At 39.3% G+C, this 8,495-nt stretch overlaps 1 long non-coding RNA gene across 2 annotated transcripts; it reads left to right on the plus strand.

Moving 5' to 3' along the window:
• Positions 1-648: 648 nt before the first annotated feature.
• LOC129194037 (uncharacterized) lies at positions 649-7,343 on the plus strand. Of its 2 annotated transcripts, XR_008573672.1 has the most exons (4): positions 649-928; positions 2,871-2,947; positions 3,319-3,534; positions 6,548-7,343. It is a non-coding gene; the product is annotated as an uncharacterized LOC129194037 (long non-coding RNA). The 2 variants fall into 2 exon arrangements; XR_008573671.1 differs by lacking the exon at positions 649-928 and having other exon boundaries at positions 2,449-2,947.
• Positions 7,344-8,495: the final 1,152 nt, after the last annotated feature.

Raw genomic sequence — 8,495 nt, forward strand, 5'->3', positions numbered from 1 at the left:
CTAAAATGTTACCAGATGTCAAATAAGATGCTATCATATTTATACAAGTTACACTGTGTTGGCTTTTTTATGCTGTGTAACTGTTTATCATGTCTCGACGTACTTACAATTGATTTTTGTGCTTTAAGTCACAAAAAGGTGAATACCTAAGTGACCCCTCGCATTCCTCCATTTTTCTCTATGCGGCCCCCAATGGAAAAAGTTAGGACACGGCTAATCTAATTGTCATCCACATATAAAATTAACCACTCTCATATTAATACAGTCAAACTTATATAATAATAACCCACCATGGGGCCAATGCAAGTATACAAAGTATGAAGATGGCCTCCCCTCCGCTCCGCCTCCTCAATAAAGGGAAAAATTGTTATTTTTCTCCATTTCATTCATTATTTACAATTATTACACATTATTTTTTGCTGTCTGGGACTGATTAATTGGATTTGTATTATTGTTTTTTTGTACATTTCGTTTTTTGTTGAACCTTTAGGAATGAATAACAAAACCTGAGGTAACACTACATAAAAAATGATTAAACACTCTGAACTTTAATGACAAAATCAGCTTTCAAGTGGCAGATTTGCCTCACCCATTTTAATTTTTAACAGTGTAAAAACTGTGAAAAGTTAAGCAACATTAATGTAAAACAAAAACACTGCTTTCTTTCCGGTTTTATTTTTCTTTGTTAGCAGCAGGAACCCAATTGATGTGAAGTGAAAGATGGCAGCTAAGGTCCAAAGAGTGCACGTTCCCTTCCATAATCTCCAATTGCAGATCATCACGCCACTCCTAACATCACACCTCTTGTGATTACCATCTATTGGCACAATGGACAGTTTCCAAGTCCTGTGTATTTACGAACATCCATTTATTCTCACCCAAAGCAAGATGTGGCCCAGCTCACCAGGAGCCCTCAGCAGAATAAGCGGTATTGAAAATTAATGATTGTTTTTTTCCCGAAAGCTGACATGTTTGCATGTGTTTTATGCCATTTGTTGAGCGAGGAGCCAGTGTATAAACACATTCAGTGGCCTGTCATGAACATCATTGGCACAGCTGGCACTGAAACTATGTACTATATGTTGCCGATTGTCAACTATTAGTCTCTATGAACAATAAGGTGTGTCATCAGGACAAAGGAGGGAGCATGATAGGAGCATAAATCAACGTTTGCAGAAAGAAAACAAACCAGAGCGCAGTGTTTAAAAGTGAGGCAAGAGGCAAAAACAAAACTAAGCCGTGACAGTGAACTGACCCATGATTGGCCCGAAGCAGCAGTATAATATTTGGACAGGGACGGTACAATATTGTGAAACCTCTTGTGGAATACAACCACACCATCTGTTCTGGTTAACATGACGAATTCCCAAGTGCATATGCTGTTAGAATAAGTCAGCTAGCCTCTAAAGTGGGGCGTGGGCCAAAGTAAAACCCTGTAATTGTGGGGGGGATCTACTAACTGGGCGAAAATGGGGATAAATAGGGATAGGTGCCTTGATCCAAATATTGATAGCACTTTATCAATTAGGGGTGTCACAAGATCTTGCGAGATTAAAACGTGACAAGTTTTGTCGTTGAGAAAAAACTGTCTCGCAATAATAAACTAGAAAAGCACTCAGAAAGCGCAGGGCGCAGACCCCAATGCTAGCAATGCTAACATGCTAATACCTGGCATGATAGTGGTGTTTATATACTGTGTGTCTACCCATGAAACTAGAAAAAAAAAGCTACTATGCTAACATGCTAATGTTAGCATGCTAACACCTATCATGATAGCGCAATGTACCAGGAAGGCTAAATGTCCTCAACAAATGCTGTGACCGTTTTTTTTGTGGTGTTATATGCACAAATGCCAATAAAGGTCCTATCTCACAATGTTAAAGAATCTTTTAAAAATTTCCTGGATACAGACGGTGATTCGGTTTGCCCTCAAAATGTAATCAGTTCTTCAATATCCTATTTCTGACAATTTTATTTTGAAAATTTCATCCAAATCCATTCAGAAAGTTATTTTGAACACAAACAGATAAACGCCGGCAAAAACACAACCTCCACTCTGCGCTTGCGCTTTGCGTTGCGCTTGGCAAAGTTAATAAATTAATCACACAATGAATGAAAATGAAATCAATAATTTGCCGACTTCCATATAATGCCATGTGTATGCGTGTTTGTTTTTCTCTCTTGCCTCCAAACGCGCAGGAAGAAGGCTCACTCTTTGCATTCGTTCAGCACCTAAACACTTCATATGACAAAAGTGAACAGAGTGAGACCTCGTCAGTCATGCAGTCGCTTTGTCTCTGTGGGGGAGGCGCGGCCGTTAGCATACACAAGTTTTGTAACGTACCAGAAGTTAGGAGATAAAAAGATACTTGCAAAGCCAAATGCCCCCCCCCCCCCCCCCCCCCCCCCCCATGGGAATATTAATAATGAGCAAGGTGAGCCCAGCAACAAGAACGAGCCATTGTGCCGAATTTATTCGAAAGCGGTAGCATCATAAAAGGCAACAAAACGAACTTGCCCACCTTAAACATATCCACCCAACAGTGCCTTCATCTCGACAATCGACACCCACGACACATTTGATCAGCAAAGTAAATAGAAATGGAACAGCGCAAAATTGTGTGCATTCACAAAAAGACATCGCAAAAGAAATGCTGCTCTTTAATACAGTTGAAAAGCCAGCATTTCAAGAAATGTTGCAAATGTTACAGTACGAATTGCCTGTGAGAAGATACATGTACATGTCACAAACGGCAACTCCACAACTTCACAAAGAAAGATAACATATTAAAGGAAATATTGTATTATGATTATATATTATTATTATTATACCAGAGGAACAGAAATGCCTGTGATTGGTTGCTTTCCAGGAAAGCCTGCTTCCGTGACCTCTTCTTTCACCTGACAGCTACCTGTTCCATTGTCGAACAAGAGGAGTCGGAGCAGAGTAAGTGTGTTTATCATGAATATACCATGAATGTCACGAGTAAAGTCATGTATTTGTGGTGGAGTAGAATAGAAACAGAGAAACAAAGCCACCATCCTTAATCCTTTTATTTTTTACTTCTAGTGAATGAGACAAGGTAGAATTTACATATTCTCTGACCATCAGATAAACCTTCATGTCTGAATGTCCTACATTTTGAATAAGAAGCTGTACTGTGCAGCAGTGTGCTGCTCTTTATTCAGGGGACCACAATTAAACCTTCGGCATTGGGTCTAAACGCTGCAGCAACCTCCCAGTGGATGTGTGACATTAGAACAAGGCTGTACATACTAATTAATCATTGATTTGTCTTCTACCGCTTATTCCCATAGGGATCACAGGTGACTGTGTACCTGTATACCAGTAACTTTGGGCCTTAGGCGGGGTACTCTCTGGACAGGGGCCAGCTAGTTGCAAGACATATTTAGTGTGTTACCTGAAGACTCTCTGGCTGGTTTATTGGGGTTTGATATCACCCCCAAACACCACATCTCCTCAGGTGTTCTATTCCCTGAGGTGTTCTTAGAAGCGCCGACTCCAATTTCAAGGTGAGCCTGGACATTAGCTTGTGTCTTAAAATGTTGTGTTAAAACATGTGAAAAACAACACTTCCTGTACAGTTAAGAAAGGTTCCATCACGGTGACAGTTTGACCCTGAACAGATTAATTTAATTCCATTATGGGCAAAACTGTATCCAGACCCGCCTATCCTCACTTAGTTACCATACAAAACAGTTGAGTTGCATTGTATGAGATCTGTTTCAGTTTACACAGCAGAATAAATATTTATAGGCCAATTAAATTATGGTTGTTAAGATTGCATATGACCTCAGAGAAGTTGCTTGCAGCTTCCGTGACTAAAGTCTCGACATTGAAGCTACTTTTCTTCACATGTACATATGTAGCATTTGAGTTCAAACGCACCCAGAGCTGAAAATCCATTTGGGAGATTGTGCAACAATATTTTATAATGCCAGCCCCTCCCGCCAAATGTGGTTCATCGGCATTGCTCACTCTTTGGCAAAATCTTCATCCAAAGCCTGTTTGAAGTAAATCCCCACTAAATAAATGATTCTCATCCTTCCCCGAACGATTGTATTTTTAACTCTTACGTCACACGTGAGTCTCTGTCACCTGTTTGCAGTATTTCAAACATCTCAGGTGCCAGACTTGTGCTCCTCAGACCAATTTTTTATTGTATGTTGTTACGTTGGTGAAAACGCTTAAAAAAAAAACCCTCCATGGTGAGGTCACTGCTTGGAGGAGACACATGGAATCTGCAGTTGTTTATCAAACTTAAGTGACACCACTTCACATCTTTGCAGCGTGTGCATGTGGAGCCCTGCTACTTGGTGGTTCACGTTTGCTAAATGATCTTATGGAAACCTCTGTGAAGGCATTTTGGAAATGAATACCCGTTACTTGGTATTACTGCTGTTTTCTAGGAAAACCTGTGGCTTGGGTTGGTCTTTACAATAATTTAGATTATCTGTCACTTTTCTTGACAGGCATATTCATAAATATACATTATATGCTCAACAAAAATAGAAACTCAACACTTTTGTTTTTCCTCCTATTTTTTTATGAGCTAAACTCAAAGGCGTGAAACGTTTATGCACACAAAAGGCCTGTCGCTCTGAAATGTTCACAAATCTGTCTCAGTCTGTTCATAATCCATCCACCTCACAGGCGTGGCATATCAAGATGCTGATTAGACAGCATCACACGTGTGCCTTCGGTTAGCAACGATAAAAATCTCAGCATCTCATGTCTCACATAATGACAGTATCATTCCTTTATTAACCATCTCTCTTCACATAAGGGAGCGAGTGACTATTAGAAGCCTGCGCCTTTACAAACACTGTGAGGCGGCTGTCATTAGGTGTTTTGCCAGGTTCATAGTGATTTCTCCTTTGGTTTGAAAACTTCGCATGTCGGTTTTTGTGAATTTATAATTGCAGCACACATCCATCTACCTGGAATGCGAAGTATCCCGACACATGACTCCTACTACCTGACTTATCGATAAGCTGAGTTGGTGTGCTTTCACCCATACTTGATGAAGCCATTTTTTAAAGACAGCAGGCGTTCTTCTTTGCCGCTGACTGCTCAGTCGCCTCAGTGCTCATACGCGTGTACAGTAATCGCTCACCACTTTGCGCTTTGAATTTAGTGGCTTCATTCTATGACAATTTTTTTTATACCGTATATGAATTAATAAATCATAAATCATGCTGTTTTGTCTTTGAACACTGCCTTCTATAAGTTAAAAAAATGCATATTAAAGCAAATGTTACATTTTTTCGCCTAAATTAAGCATTTTCAAGCATACAAATGGCTAACTGAACTAAAATACAAATTAAGGCATTCCGAAGACGCATTCAAAGACAATATTTTGTGTTCTACACTGGTCACTAGGTATCAGTAATGTTATTGTAATGTTTGGTGAGACACACAAGTACCAGACTTGTTTGCCAGAACAACAGGGTTTTATTGCAGGTTTGAGTTATCACACAACAGACACAATAATCCCTCACATGGACTACTGTGGCGGCTGTAACCCACGCCAAGATAAAACTCAAATCTGAACCCCAACGTCACTTCCTATCCACCTCCCCACTCAGCTCCCCTAGCACCGGAACGCATTTACAGCAACACACATGAGCATGAGTCCTATTTATGTCTTAAATGGCTTATTTTCAGTTATTGAATATACTATATTGGGGAATACGACAGGAAAGATGATTATTCGTGGTTATTTCATGTCTAGAGTATATATTATAACGATATATTATATGGAATATTGTATATATATATATATATATATATATATATATATATATATATATATACTGTTATTTACAATACAGTTATTATTGTCCGTGGGCTACAACACAAACTACATCATTAGAGCTGTTTCTGATGTTTTGTTGCTAAATGATGTAACCAAATTATTAGAAGCCCACAATGATAACAATAAACATGGTTCTTAGAGTAATACCTCTCAAACAGGGTCGGTCAAAAGGGTGTTATAATATCTTAAATGTTTGAAGCTCTTTTATTGGATCTCATTAGGTTGTGCAGGTGTACCTTATGAGCTTATTTATGTAAGTATTACCTTACTGATGCTGAATTTCAAGTTTACTGAAGTCAAGGACAGCTTATTATAACTTATTATAATGAGTTTAATGCTACGACTGGTTGTAATGGCACATTCATTTGAGTTCACGTCAGTGTTTCAGGCTTTTCCAGTCCTGATTGTGAAGTAGTTATTATCATGCATGAACAGTGTGACACATTTTTACATCTAACGTCTAACGACTGCTTTGAATTTGTGTCACTGTAGTGAGTCCAAGTTGTTCAAAGATAAAAAAAGTAACTGTTAGTACTTGATTTTCTCTGTTTTTCCCACCGCTAAATGGAATGCACATTTCCAATGATGGCTCGCAATCCCCGAGACAGCACCCATTGTATGGTATAGCCACATCCAGTCCTTATGGCCCCTCCGCAGGACTCCAAGAATGACATGTAATATCAGCTTTTTTTTCTCTGACACCACAGAAGGAAGCTTTGACGAAACCCTGACGATCTCCAGACGCAAGACGCTGCTTGCAAGCAAAGTGGAAACATCCAAAATATCTATTGTATCAGACTTTTTTGTTTCTCTTTTTTGTAGTCTTATTACATTGCAGACTTAGCAAGGATTCTCTTTTTGATGTATGGATTTACAATATATTTGTATTTTAAAGGACTTCTACTTTGTCCTCCTTCCTAAGAGGCCAAGTTCCTCTGAATAAAAACCTACATTTGACATTTGAATATCATGTCCAATATTCAGTGCTGTATATAAGTGGCCAGTCATTGAAATACAAGATGAAATTTTAATATTTTAACCCCAGAAAATATATATTTTTTAAATTCTAACCTTAACCCTAAATTTAAATAATTGTCAATAAAGTTGCCAGTCACATTTTTTATATATAATTATAGCGTATTTATTCTTATCCTTATCTTCTTTGCTGATTGGCTATAGGAGATGAGCTGATTAGCTCCAATGGCTGGCTGGATGTCGGGTCCCTGGCCAGGAATTGCGTCTCTCTTAATTAATTTCAGCACTTCCCCAATATTTTAGAACATCACACTAGCTTTGCTCTCTGGAGTTCAAAGTTCAAATCCTGCAGGTGTCACATGACATGGACACTGATCACTGATTATGCTACACCGGCTCGCTCCTTCCCCTCCAACTCTCCTGCTTGCTTGATGTTGACGTTTTCAGATCAACATTTCAGATCAACATTTGCAATAAATGTGACTGTTGTAACTATCACATTAGATTCAACTCCGGAACCCTCCTCATCTCTCTTCAATTACCATTGTTTGCTGGTGATGAAGGATGCTAACAAGCTAGATGCATAGAAGAACAAGCCAGGTTTAAGCCCTAAATATGCCTCACACACTTATTAAATGCATTTTAAATGATCAAATGTATAGGTACTCACCACTATTGATATTGAAAGATAATCGATGAACAGATGGACTCCGGAGTCCCGATCTAGCCTTTAGCCTGGTCACCAGGCGAGAGCTGGTACGCAAACCTGCTTGTCCGCCGTCCGCTGGGTCGTTGCAGCTAGCTGTCAAAGAAGGTGTTTCTCCAAACCGTGTCAACATAAACCACGCTGCTTGACTGTTGGAATTCCAATAACTACCTACGAATTGAACATGCGCAACAAACTTGAACATGCGCAACAATGTGCATCCATGAGAAATGTCTTCGTCACGTACCCGTATTCAGTAAAACTTGAATCTTCGTCAAGCACTTGTAAGTCAGTGAAACCAGCGGGATGAGCAAATGAATTGTTGATTTTGTCAAGTCGGATGCAGCGCGGGCAGGAAGGGGAAAGGAGGGTTGATTTTCTACTGGGCTATTACATTTATATAAATCAGGGTCGGTTCTAGGCATGCACCTGGGGTGGCAGTCAGAAATTTGAAGGGGGCATTATGCATACATGTCATGCGCCAGCACATTATTTTTGATAACAGTGTTTTGTTTACGGCATGGGTTGTTAGCTGTGTCCCCAGCCCTCAACCTGGAGAACTGGATTGCATTTTGTGAGGCCTCTACCCTGAGGCCTGTCCAACTTGGGTGTCCCGCCTGAAGACTCAACTCCTGCTGGTATAGCTCTGAGGGTCACTGAGGCACGCCAACCCCCTGACCACAATAAGGCGGCAATCCTTCTGGTCGGAAACTGAAAAATTAAAAGTAAAATAAAATATCTTAAGATTTTAACAACCAACAACGTAACATTAATCTTAACTGGACAGGCTAACTCTCAAATAATGTGACCCTAATGAAGACTTTTCACTATAATCGATATTTACAAAACTGAAAGGTAGTCTTATGAAAAAAAACAACAACATTTTATAAGTATAATTATAAATAGTTATATAACGCAAGTTGCACAACAGATACAAAGCAGAACACTATATAACTTTTTTCTTCTTTTTTAAT

This window comes from Dunckerocampus dactyliophorus, chromosome 14, assembly GCF_027744805.1.
Source record: "Dunckerocampus dactyliophorus isolate RoL2022-P2 chromosome 14, RoL_Ddac_1.1, whole genome shotgun sequence".
Classification (NCBI taxonomy): Eukaryota; Metazoa; Chordata; class Actinopteri; order Syngnathiformes; family Syngnathidae; genus Dunckerocampus; species Dunckerocampus dactyliophorus.